This window comes from Chionomys nivalis, chromosome 17 (genome assembly GCF_950005125.1).
Source record: "Chionomys nivalis chromosome 17, mChiNiv1.1, whole genome shotgun sequence".
Lineage (NCBI taxonomy): Eukaryota > Metazoa > Chordata > Mammalia > Rodentia > Cricetidae > Chionomys > Chionomys nivalis.
Genome location: NC_080102.1, coordinates 60,643,746 through 60,657,141, shown reverse-complemented (window position 1 = coordinate 60,657,141; position 13,396 = coordinate 60,643,746).

The window sequence follows — 13,396 nt, the reverse complement described above, 5'->3', positions numbered from 1 at the left end:
TTTAGCTGCTGAGTCTTCTTCCCTCCCTCCCTCCCTCCTTCCCTCCCTCCCTCCCTCCTTCCCTCCCTCCTTTTTCCTTTTGAGACAGGGTTTCTCTGTGTAATAGCCCTGACTGCCCTGGAACTTACTCTGGAGGCTAGTCTCAAGCTCACAGAGATCCTCCTGCTTCTGACTCCTAGTGCTGGGGTTAAAGGTATGTGCCACCATGCCTAGCTCCATTGTCCTTTTTAAATTTTTTTGGAAAAATATTTATTTTATTTTATATGTTTGCATGTTTTGCCTGAATATCTATACCACGTGTGTGCCTAGTGCTCGTGGAGGCCAGAGGAGGGCATCAAATCCTCTAAAACTGGAGTTATGGCCGGGCGGTGATGGCGCACGCCTTTAATCCCAGCACTCGGGAGGCAGAGGCAGGCGGATCTCTGTGAGTTCGAGTCCAGCCTGGTCTACAAGAGCTAGTTCCAGGACAGGAACCAAAAGCTACGGAGAAACCCTGTCTCGAAAAGTCCAAAAAAAAAAAAAAAAAACCAAAAAAAAAAAACCCAAAATAAACTGGAGTTATGGATGGGTGTGAGTCGCCATGTTGGTCCTTCTGCAGAGGACCTGGAATTGGATCCAGGTCCTCTGCAGAAGCAGTAAGTGCTCTGAACAACCTCTCGAGCCCTGTTTTGTCTGCGTTTTCCCCTTTAACTTGGTTTGTGGGATAGAGAGATGTCTAAGTGGTTTAGAGCACTTGCCACTCTCATAGAGGGTTCATAATCATCTGTAGCTCCAGTTTTTAGGGATCAGAACCCTCTTCTGACACACGTGTGCATGTGTGTGCACACATGTGTGCATGTGCCAGGGATCTAACTTAGCACCGTTATCATTATGTTTGTGGGTGTGCACACATGTGTATATGTGCCAGGGATCTAATTTAGCACCTTTACTCACTGAGCATCTTGCTGATCGTGTCTGATCAATGCTTTTGATGCCTGGTGAGGAAGTGGTGCTGGAAAGGAACTGACAAGCCTTCTTGCCAGGGGACACTTTTTGCTATTTGGAACAGAGTCTCGTGTAGCCTGGGCTATCCTGGAACTTATTACGTGTCCAGGGACAACTTCTAACTCCTGATCCTCCAGGTTCCATTTCCAAAATGCTAAGTATGATTGCTGATGGACACCCCATGTCTGGCCAGGGAGATCTTTCCAGCTGATGTTTGGTTCGCTTTACTTTTAGGCTTGGCCTCCAAGGACTGAGTCCTGGGTTCCTCTTCAGTAGCTGTACACACTTGGCTTTTCTTCCCAGGAACGTTTCTCATCCTACTTCTTTATTTGTTCCGGTTCTGTCATGAGTGGGTCATCTCTGATCCTGTGGTGTGGAAAGTGGGGAGATAGAAGTCCTGAGGATACTGCAGCTGCTGTGTGATTTCTTTTGGGCTGTCGTCTTCCAGTTCATCCAAGTGAAGGGGCTCCAGATTGTAAGCAGACGCACCAGATTCTGCTGGGAAAGCCTGGAAAGTGAGCAGAAAGCCAGTCTGAGATTTGTGAGGTGTCATGATAGCAAGGAGAAAGGAAGACTGGACAATAGGAAGAGGATCAAGGGAAGAGGCGTGGTGGGGCAGGGGCATGGAGTCTTCTGATCTCACGATAGCAGGCCCTGGACAGGGCTGCTTCAGGAAACAGTCAGTATCCACAACATTCTGGAATATATGCTGGCGGTAATGAGTAAGGGAGTGCTGTCTGCTTCCCAAGGTTGTTTGAGACTGGGAAGCCAGTCTTCTCTCGGTTTGTGGTAACTGCTGCCTACATTACTGGGGGTGCACCAGAAGGAGGCTGTTATCTGGCTTCTGCTCCACCTTGGGACTCCTCCTCCCATTATCTGGTAACCAGAGTCCAGGTGCCCCATGCTCCTTACTGTTCTGCCCTGCAGCAGGGATATGTACACGAAGATGGTGGTGGTGGGAAGGAGACTGAGGGAAGCCAAGTTGAAAGTGAGAGCTGGGAGGAGGCTGTGGAGTAGAGGCAGCTTGAAATTGCGATCTGGTGGAAGCCTTGCTGCTCTGCCTTGCCAGTTCCCTCCTTTGTCTTAAGCCTGTTCTCTGGGCTCTTGCTTCTCCCTTCTGCTTCCATTGCTCTCAGTAGACCTGCAACCCCTGGCTCCTCCCCACTCTGCCTCCCTGGTTGCAATTCCAGGCTCCTCTGTTGGCTTCCCCATCCCTTTTCCATCTCTACCTTCCTGTCTGTTTCTATTCCAAGGGAGTTGTTGCTGTTCATCTCTTCCTGGGCTTTCCCTTATGTACTTCTAGCAGCCCCCCTGCTGTAAGTCTGCCGTCTTTTCTGTTCCTGTCCACTCCTATCTTCCTCTTATGTTTCTGTCTCCTTATCAACCCTTCTACCTATCTACACATCCTTCCTCATGCACCCCTCTCCTTACTTTTGCCTTTGGTAGCAGCACCCCATTGTTGGACACACTGTTGGATGGAGGGGGCTGTTGGCTAGATTCAGGGTCCACGCTTACCTTTACTTGCTCACCTGATGAGGTCATAGTGACAGTAGAACCTATTTTTTGTTTTGTTTTGTTTTTCGAGACAGGGTTTCTCTGTGGCTTTGGAGCCTGTCCTGGAACTAGCTCTGTAGACCAGGCTGGTCTCAAACTCACGAAGATCCGCCTGCCTCTGCCTCCCGAGTGCTGGGATTAAAGGTGTGGCTAGTAGAACCTATTTTTAATGAGCACTCACTAGAGCAGCGTCCAATCTCATGTAGTTTTCTCAGTAACTCTGGAAAAGAAGTATTGTTGTATCATTTTGTAGATGAGAAGAGCAGGTCTAAAGAAGCTAAATAGCTTGCTGAAGGCTTTTCAGGAAATCACATTGGGCAGGCGAATGCAGGCTGCCCTCCTATAGAGCTCTTAACCATAGCCCTGGGAAAGGCTGTGTTCAATCTCCCAGTGAGATTGAGAATCTCAGCCAGAATCAGAGTCTCTGTCTCCTCTCTGTCTGTCTGTCTGTCTGTCTGTCTGTCTGTCTGTCTGTCTCTCTCTCTGTGTATGCACACACATATATGAATGGATGGCCTGTGTGGAGGCTGGAGGTTGACTTTTGGTATCTTCCCACTTTGATCTTCACCTTATTTTTGAGACAGTTCCTTATGGAGCCTGCAGTGTCTCAGCTAGACTGGCCAGAGAGCCCTGGATTTTCCTAGCTCCACCTTCTGGCACTGGCATTACAGCACTGGGGTTACAGCCATGCCTGGGTTTTATGTAGGTGCTGGAGAGCCAAATGCTTTCTCGTGCCTGCATAATAAGCTGTTTTCTCAGCCCTCTCCTCGTGGACCTATTGTCTGTCCCCCATGAGGAGGGAGCTCAGAAACATCCTTGGCACCTCCAGTCTTCCAAGAGTCTTGGGACCCCTTTTCCTTTTGCACATCCCTAGGTTGGCCCTAAGACTTTGTTCAGTAACGCCAGGCACACATTGTCCACTGTATCTCAGTCAGTCACACTAATCCTGCTGCTTACCGATGATGAGACAAAGGCACAAGGAAGTGGAGCAACTTGACTGGCGTCACACAGTAATTGGCTGAGAAAGGCTCTGGGTCCAGGACCATGAGAACAGGTCCTAATGCAGAGTAGTGGCACCCGCTGTGACTAGCCAGATACTGTAAGCTGTTCTTGTGGTCTACACAAGCCCTTGGCTACAGCCTGCTTCTGCCAGCACTGCCTGCTGTGGTGTCTTCTGTGCCACCAGCACTGAAGTCTGTTTGGACTGCTGGCCCTAATGGGTACCTGAAGGGATTTATAGACAGCTATCCCCCGGGAGCAGGGACAAGTGTTTTCCTCTCCAGCCCCACTGTGCAGCCTCCCAGCCCAACATCTTCCTCGTTCCGGCCCATTGCAGCAGCTGATTTAACTCTGTGGCTGGGGGATTTAGCTGTCGCCCTGGTTCCTACTATAAATTCCTGGGCAAATAACGAAGTTGTGCATCAAAGCTGCCCAGGAGTGAGGGGAAGCAGATGGCTATGTAGCCATTGGGTGGGGCAGGTGGGGAAGGCTCCTGGCCACAAGACCAGGCCACACAGTGTTCATCTGGAGGGCTTACTGGCCCTAAATGTCTCCATCTTTCGGGTGCAGGCTCTGGCAGAGTCTGATCTGGAGTTTGTTCACCTGACACCCTGCCCCCTCAAGGACAAAACCTAGGGTCTGGTTCTGTCTTCCGGTTTGGCTTTGCTTAGTCTCTAGAAGTGGCCTCAACTCCCTGGCTCAGTGGGAAGGGGTGAAAAGCTTAGGATGTAGGGACCAGTGTTATAGACCAGAAAAGGGCAGATGAACTCCAGAGGGTAAGGCATTTCCTGAGAGTACAGGAGAGACAAAGGGTAGCTATAATTGGGATCCCCAAACTCTCCACACTTTGAACCATACTCAGAAAGGCAATGTGGCCTCTGTGGGTCTGCCTGGATCTGGGAGTGAGGTGTCATTGTATGGGGTCACATTCTGTCATGTCTGCTAGTTTTTCTGATGCTTCTGACACCTCTTGACTTTTGCAGTGGCTCCTCCTTGTGGGTCCTCCTCACTTCTGCTTTTCTCCCTCCATACTCTTCCCTGGGAGGACCAGTTGGCGATGGGATCCTGCTGGAGCCCTGGTTCTGCCCCCTAGAAGCCCCCTCATCCACAGCCTGGCCCTGGTGTCCATGCTATTCTCTTCCTCATCCATCTTTCCTGCCCCCTCCCCGCCTCCGCCTAGGAAATTACAGACACTGAATCAGCAGCCCTAACCAGTGTTCTGCTGACAAGGGACTTTCTGCCTCTGAGGGCTCCTGGGTGAGACCAGGGTCCCTCCTGGGGCCTGCAGACATGGAGTGGGGGGAAGGAAGGAAAGGAGGAAGGAGGGAAACTGGTGGATGGAGAGGGAGAGATGAAGGACAGAAGGCAAGAGGGCAGGAGGGACCTTGGAGAGACTAAAGGAGAGTTGGAGAGGGAACTGGGAAGACATGGTTGCAGTGGTGCACGCCTTTAATCCCAGCAGAGGAGGCAGAGGCAGGCGGATCTGTGAGTGTCTGGTCTACAGAGCGAGTTTTAGAACAGCCAGAGCTACACAGTCAGACCCTGTCTAGGAAGGGAGGGAGAAATGGCGGGAGGGAGGGAGGGAGGGAGGGAGGGAGGGAGGGAGGGAGGGAGGGAGGAAGGGAAGAAGGGAGGAAGGGAAGAAGGGAGGAAGGAAGGAAGGAACTGAGAGATGCCTCCCTGGTAAGAGCACTGGCTGCTCTTCCACAGGAAGAGGTCAATGCACAGCACCCACAGGCAGCTCACAACTGTCTGCAACCCCAGTTCCAGGGCTCTGACACCCTCACACAGACATGCATGAAGGCAAAACAACAATGGGCATAAAATTAAAATAAATAATTTAAAAAAAAGTAACTCCTAACCCTATTGACAGGAAAGTAAAGGATAATTAATTTGTTTGAAAAAGAAAAAGCTGGGAATGGTGCTGTACATCTTATATTCCAGCACTTGGGAGGCAGAGGCAGGTGAATCTCTGTGAGTCTGAGGCCAGCCTGGACTATAGAGTGAGTTTCAGGACAGCCAGGGCTACACAGAGAAACCCTGTCTGCGCACACACACAAAGAGATGACACATGAACGCTAGGAGACAAATGCAGGAAGGGAAGAGAGGCGAGGATGAGGATGGAGAAGGGCGGAGGAAGAAAGAATGGAGGTTGTGCTAGCTTGTCAGACCAATGTGTGAGCTCTTCACTCCCACCCCTGTGCTTGCCCCAACCACCCTTGTGCCCAGCAGGTACCTTGGAGGCCCAGGTTCACTGGGCCTGGATTGAGGGGTGCAGGCTGGGACCTAATGGCCCTGGGCCTGGGGCTCTCCCTTGTACCTCCCACTCTCCCTCTCATGCGGTGGTTTGCACTTCATCTTGTTTGCGGGGCGGCTGGGCCTGCTCTCGGGGTTTAATGATCTGTGCCATTATTTATAGCTTTGCGCGCCGAGAAACACACTGAATTTATCGCTTGCTTCTATAAATAACCCTGGCAAACGGGTGCCCAGGGATGAGGGAGGGAGAGGGAGGAAGAAGCAAAGAAAGGAGAGGTAGGGGGTAGGGCAGGGGAGGTCTCTGTGGCCACTGTCCCTAAAATGGGGTGATATGCATGCACAAGGACAGCAGACACTGGAGAGAGCGTGGGTATGTGTTTAAGAGCAAGTTAATATGAGCAGGATGCTTTGTGCCTCTGTGGGGGGAGGCAGATGCCTATGGGTTTCTAAAGATGCTCGCCCGCTCGTAAGGTGACTGTTACTGTTTGTGTTTGTTTCTCGTGCCATGTTGGTGACAGTGAGGCTGAAACAACACAAATGAGCCCCAAGAAATGGCTCATTTGTACATCATTGTGTGCGAGAGGCAGGGGCAGGGAAGGAGAGTCTGACTCCTCTCTCTATAGCTGGGGTGACAGACTGTGAGACTCTTCTTTTTCTGGGTGTTCAAAGTCATAGGTGGGAAGAAATGAGGTCGGAGTGCAGGTTAAGCCAGTAAGAGGGAGGAAGCTCCCAGTGTCCTATGGGGCTGGGACCAGGGTCACCCTTCACAGGAACCTGAAGGACCACAACATTTGGGCCTGAGGGATGAAGAGGTGCGGGTAGGGATGAGTAGAATGGTGAACTTGGCACCAGCATTCCTCCTGCTGGTGCTGGTCGTGAAGTGAGCCATGCTGTATTCTGTCCAGTCTACCCAAGCACAGCAAAATACCCTATGCAAAGACCTCCAGCGGCAGAGGCCTTCTGGTTGCCTGTCCACAGCTGCCTTTGGTCCCTGTAGTAGATTCTTCCTCAGTCCCCTTCTGAAGCCTGCCTAGGATCAGCCTTAGGGATGGAGAGCCCTGGCAGCTTCTCCTGACCACAGTCCCTGCTCAGGAAAAACTGCAACCATTAGCTCAGGAAGTGTTCTGCATTGCTAATGAGTACATTTGCATATGTAATGAAGACCCTTCACAGGTGTTGGGAAGTCCCCCCTCCTTTTCTCCCTTTCTTCTCTCCTTTTCTCCCTTTCTTCTCTCCTGCCAGCTGCCACTTTGACCTGTGGCTCTGGGTTTGAGGAGGGGGTTCCTTATCTGGTGTGGAGGTAAGTGAGTGACAGGGGTTCCCTTACCTCGATCAGAAACAGTCAAGGTGAAAATCCATTGTGTTAGTGTATGCAGACAGGTCCAGGGACATGCAACATGCCTGTGCACACTCACAGAAATAAAGTACAAGGTCATCGTGTCCGACTCTGCCTCATGCACTGCGGCACATTAGGTAATGTGTCCCATCCGTGTAAGCATTCAGAACACGTCCTGGGCTGCACCCATACCATATGTACAGCTGCCAGCACACACTTCTTCACACACACTGGCTGGCGTGGCCTGGCATGCACATGGGCAGCTGGGGATTACACCTGCATTGGCATTTTCTCCACTCAGCGCTTCTGTTCTTTCCTTCTCCCTTGTGGAGGCGTCAGCACCTACCTAATCTGGCTGGAAAACTGTCTCCTTCTCATTCTGACTAGGAAAGCACGCAAGAGGCATTGTCCTTTAAAGGGAGAAAGAGGAGCCCAATCAATGATGTGGAAGGCAGGAGAAAATGCTAGACTGGGGAGGTGGCCTCAGATGAAGAACTGGGGGAGATGTCTGGGGAGACAGGGCAGAGCCAGGGGCACTAGAATCTGTACAAGGTCATTCTCAGGTTATCCCCAACAGCCCTCAACTCTCCTGCTTCAGCCCAGCCAATCCCCAGCTCAGAGGCTTCGGCTCACCCTCCTATTGGCCCTGCCCCATCACGTGATCCTTCCCATCTCTGACAGCTGCCCCTGATGATGGATACTGCTGCTTAACTGTACCTGTTGGGGGACAAGGATTGCACAGCTCCTAATTACCTCCTTCTAGAACGAGGGCTGGGGGCTGGGCAGTCGGAGGCAATTTTCCCTCTGGGGCCAGGGCTGCCGTCCTGAGCCCTGAGCCCCAGACAGGTGTTCCCCCAGTGCCCCTGGTGATGGGGTTACGGGAGCATTGGTCAGAGGTGTGAAAAGAGGGGAGCGCTTCTGGAAGGCCGCTAGAATGAAAGCTTGTCAAAGCCACAGCGCAGTGGCCTGGCACACCAGCACAGGGCCTCCCACAGAGGGCAAGATCAAGGACGAGTCACAGAACACAAAAAGTGGAAGTGAGGAACTAGAAGGAGGTGGATCTCAGTGGGTGGCCCGCAGGCCTCAGCTGCGGAAGTAGTCTGAGTTAAAGCAGGAGGGCGTGAGGAAAAGCCCGGGATTATTGCTTGGAGCGGAGGAGAAGCGGGTGACAGTGACTGGCACTTTGAGAAGTGTGTCGTGCTGGGGCAGGAGCTCCGGTCTGACTTGGCTTGGGAAAGGAGGAAGGAAGCTCCTGCTGACCCTTCCCCAGGGGCACCAAGGGCCTAAGGGTCAGAAGAATGCATTCAACAACTCCTCAGCGACCAGAGCTTGAGGGGCAAGCCTACAGAAATGGAAGCTATGGGACCTCCGCAAGGTTTGCTGAATCTGAGCTGCTCTGAGCCCCCAAGTGAGGTCACGTGTGCCAAGAATGGAGGCTGAAGAAGGGCGAGCACCGAGCTGGTGGCCGCACCAGGACCCAGCCTGTCTCTGTTCTCTGGGTGGCAGAGGCTAGGATGAGGTTGCCATGATAATTGCTAACCACTGTTAAGTGCTACATCTCAGTGATGATAACCCTACCAGGACTCACTATTTGCAATCACCTATCTTTGGCGGTCTTGGGTGAGGGAGGAAGGGTAAGGCACCTAAGCACCTTGGCATCCAGGGCTCCCAAAAAGAACAAAGGAAAAGAGCTGTCTGGTGGTAGCATGGTGGTGTCCTAATCACCATAGTACTGTCTGTGGTGGTATGGTGATATCCTAATGACCCCAGTACTGTCTGTGGTGATATGGTGATATCCTAGTCACCACAGTACTGTCTGGTGGAGGTATGGTGATATCCTAGTCACCACAGCACTGTCTGGTGGAGGTATGGTGATATCCTAATCACCACAGTACTGTCTGGTGGTGGTATGGTAGTATTATTATAACCACAGTACTGGCAATCAGCTGAAAGGAAGAAAGATTCATTTTGGCTCCTGGTTTCTACTGTCATGGTGAGGAAACCATGGTGATAGGAGTGCTTGGCTGAGGGGCTTCACGTCATAGCAGACTAGGAAGCTGCCCCTTGTGACCCACGTCAGTCAACTAGGCCCACTTTCTCTGTGTATGTTTATATTCACACGTGTGCAGGTGCATATCTGCTTGTACATGAGTGCACCTGCATATGGAGGTGAGAGGTCACCCTCAGGTGTTATTCCCCAGGAGCTTTGTGTTCAGAGCTTGCTGATTAGCCTAGGTCAGCTGACTGTAGCTATAAGCATCCTTCTCTCTCCATGTTTCCATTGTTGAGGTGATAAGTGTCTACTACCACCCTTGACTGTCCTGGAACTCACTTTGTAGACCAGGCTGGCCCAGGTTGGCTTTGAACTCACAGAGATCTGCCTGCCTCTGCCTCCGGAGTGCTGGGATTAAAAGCGTGCACCACCACCGCCCAGCCTACACTTGACTTTTTACTTAGATTATGGGAATTGAATTTCAGTCCTCATGCTTCTGTGGCAAGCACTTCACTAACTGAGTCATCTTGGCGTCCCTCTCCCCTTCAACCCTCCCCCAAGGTCCCCAGGCTCCCAATTTATTCAGGAGATCTTGTCTTTTTCTACTTCCCATGTAGATTAGATCTATGTACGTCTCTCTTAGTGTCCTCATTGTTGTCTAAGTTCTCTGGGATTGTGATTTGTGGGCTGCTTTTCTTTGCTTTATGTTTAAAAACCACTTATGAGTGAGTACATGTGATAATTGTCTTTCTGTGTCTGGATTACCTCACTCAATATGATGTTTTCTAGTTCCATCCATTTGCCTGCAAAATTCAAGATGTCTTTATTTTCTGCTGTGTAGTACTCCATTGTGCAAATGTACCACATTTTTTTTTTTTATTCATTCTTTGATCGAGGGGCATTTAAGTTGTTTCCAGGTTCTGGCTGTGACAAACAAAGCTGCTATGAACATAGTTGAGCACATGTCCTTGTGGCACGATTGAGCATCCTTTGGATATATACCCAAAAGTGGTATTGCTGGGTCTTGAGGAAGGTTGTTTCCTAATTTTCTGAGAAATCGCCACACTGACATCCAAAGGGGTTGTACCAGCTTGCATTCCCACCAGCAATGCAGGAATGTTCCCTTTTCCACACAACCTCTCCAGCATAAGTTGTCATCAGTGTTTTTGATCTTGACCATTCTTACAGATGTAAGATGGAATCTCAGAGTTGTTTCGATTTGCATTTCTCTGATGACTAAGGATGCTGAACATTTCCTTAAGTGTCTTTCAGCCATTTTAGATTCCTCTGTTGAGAGTTCTCTGTTTAGGTCTGTACTCCATTTTTTTTATGGGATTATTTGTTCTTTTGGTGACTAATTTCTTGAGTTCTTTGTATAGGCTCACTTTCTAAAGGTGCCAAAGCCTCCCAGAATGACACCACTAGCTGTCATTTAATCATGTGGCTATGAGGGATGTTGCAGATTCAAATCATGCCAGCGGGTTTCCCCTGACTTCAATGAGGAGTGCAGTGACCACGAGGGAATGGGCAGGAGGCCCCTAGTGCCCCCCGTGAGGAGTGCAGTGACCACGAGGGAATGGGCAGGAGGCCCCTAGTGCCCCCCGTGAGGAGTGCAGTGACCACGAGGGAATGGGCAGGAGGCCCCTAGTGCCCCCATTGATTCCTCTTCTGGATAATTCTCCAGCTCTACTTACATCTTTCTAGGGTGTCATTTTTCAGAGTTTATACGAGTCCCCATCAGCTGGCCTGCCCTCTTTAGCAATATCCCTCTGCCCCTCCAAGCACCCTGATTCCTCACTACACTTTTGGAGCTCATTAAGATGCAGGATGGTCCGTCTCCAGCCCATGCCCTGGCACTAGTGGCATTGGACTTGGGGACATTGCAGGGTGCAGGCATGGCCACTCTTGTTTCTGGTCGTGTGTCCATCTGCAGAAGTATCTGCAAAAATAAACTGGAGTATGGCATTAGTGGCTTTAGATTTGGGGAAATTGCAGGGTGCAGGCATGGCCACTCTTGTTTCTGGCTGCAGAAATAGACTGGAGTTAGAGAAGGAAGCTGAGGGAGACCCTGGATACTCAGGATGCCCGGGGAATGTGACTGCGTTCTTGCCCAGCCAGGCAGTTAGGAGGATGAGGATGAAAGAGGAAGGGAGGTGATGATCCACCATCTCCCCACCACAGCAGGCTGGGAAGTTTTATGAAAGCAGGCTTCCCTAGGCTGAGCACCAGCTTATGTAGGAGTGTGTCTGTGGGAGCACACACTCACCTCCAAAGACAGTATTGTACCTAAATTCTTGTTGCTTCAAGTTTTCTCACAGGCGGTCTGTCCTGTGTGCTGCTTCCAGGGCAAAGTCTCTAGTCCTTTTGCATGAGACCTCATTTCAGTCCAGATGGAAGCCTCAGTAACACCCCAGTGCTGATGGAGAAGTGTTCAGACTTCCAGTAGGAATTCACAGCACTCTCTGGTCCCGTCCCAGCTTGCCTCCAGCCTTCTTTCACAGCCTTCAATGAGGACTTGTGATTTACGTTTGTTTGCACTGCCCCTGACTGAGTGCCGGAGTCACAGCGCCACTTGGGGACAGGGCAGAGGACAGCCTTTGGTGTCATTTCTCAGGCTAGCTCCACTTTTTAACAAGTATATATATATTTTTAATTTTATGTGCGGGTGTTTTATCTGTATACCATGTAGTACGTACAGAGACCAGAAGAGGGCACAGGATCCTCTGAAACGTGAACTACAAATGGTTATAAGTTGTCCTGTGGTTGCTAGGAATGAAGCCTGGTCCTGTGGAAGAGCAAGTGCTCCTAACGGCTGAGCCATCTCTCTAGCCCCTCTCCAACCTGTTTTTACTTGGTTAATTTAATTTAATTTAATTTAATTTAATTTAATTTAATTATTTGAAGCAGAGTCTCACTATGTGGCCCTGGCTGTCCTGGAACTCATTATGTAGACCATGCTGGCTTCAAACTCACAGAGGTCCACCTGCCTCTGCCTCTTAAAGGTGTGCACCACCATGCCTGGCTCTCTCCATTCCTATTTATGAGCTGGGGTCTTGCCACCTCACTCCTTCTTGAGTGCTGGGGTTACAGAAGCGTGTCCCTGTACTTGGCTCAGGAGGTGACTTAGGATAACCTTAAATTTCTGTTCTGCTTTTATTTCCCAAGCATCAGGATTACACGTGTCCCATCACCGCCCCTGGTTTACACTGGGCTTCACGCGTCACAGGTAAAAACCTTACTGATTTACTGACCAGGCTACATCTCCAACCCTCAGAGGTTGTTCTGACCATTTTTGCTTAAAGTAACTTCTTCCTTAGGAGTTGGTGCTTTGCATTTGGAGAGGGCGAATCTCCCTACAAGTTGATGTGGATGGACCTCTCTTCTTGGGGTTCCTGTTAATTTTCATTTACTTGACCTAACATGGTGCCTGGCATCTGTGTGTGTAGATGGCAGAGAGCCTAGCTCCAGAGAACAGCATCCTGATGAAGTGGTTCAAGTCCCTGTCCTGGCTCTTCTTCGCTGTGTGACCTGAGCAAGCTTGAGTTTCTCCTCTCAGTTTTGGAGTTGTACCACGAGGTACTTGGGCTTCCCTACTCTGAGATTTTGTGTGTCTGTGGTGACAAGATTGGAGACAGGCTCAGCTGTAGACTGGTACAAAGACAGCCACTTCCTAGAGTGGAGGGAGGGTAGGTGGTAACCCATGGACAGCACTGAATTGAGCTGGAAACGCTCTGGATCCAGAGAAAGCAGGTGAGCATGACAGTCTAGGCAGATCCACACGATAGCAGTCACTTTTATTGCTTATACTTCCAGTCTATTTATATTAAAATGATATTAGTGTTACAGACTGTTATGATTTTGTAAAAATGCTGCAAGAGCTGAGCGGTGGTGGTGCACGCCTTTAATCCCAGCCCTCGGGAGGCAGAGGCAGGCGGATCTCTGTGAGTTCGAGGCCAGCCTGGTCTAGAAGAGCTAGTTCCAGGACAGGAACCAAAAAAGCTACAGAGAAACCCTGTCTCAAAAATCAAAAAAAAAAAAAAATGCTGCAAGATCCCTGGCGGCAGTAAGCATCAGAAATGCTGTAGGTCCCCAAATGGTGGTAGCGGGCCATGTGGCGGCAGGCAGCAGGCCCTGGGAGCAGCTAGTCCCAGGCACAGACAGCCGCAGGTCCCCAAGTGGTGGCTGGTCCCAGGCAGGGAGACACATGGAGGGAGGGCTGGTCCCAGCTAGCCTGGCAGTGTGAGCAGGCAGTGGGTAGGAGGCATATGGACAGA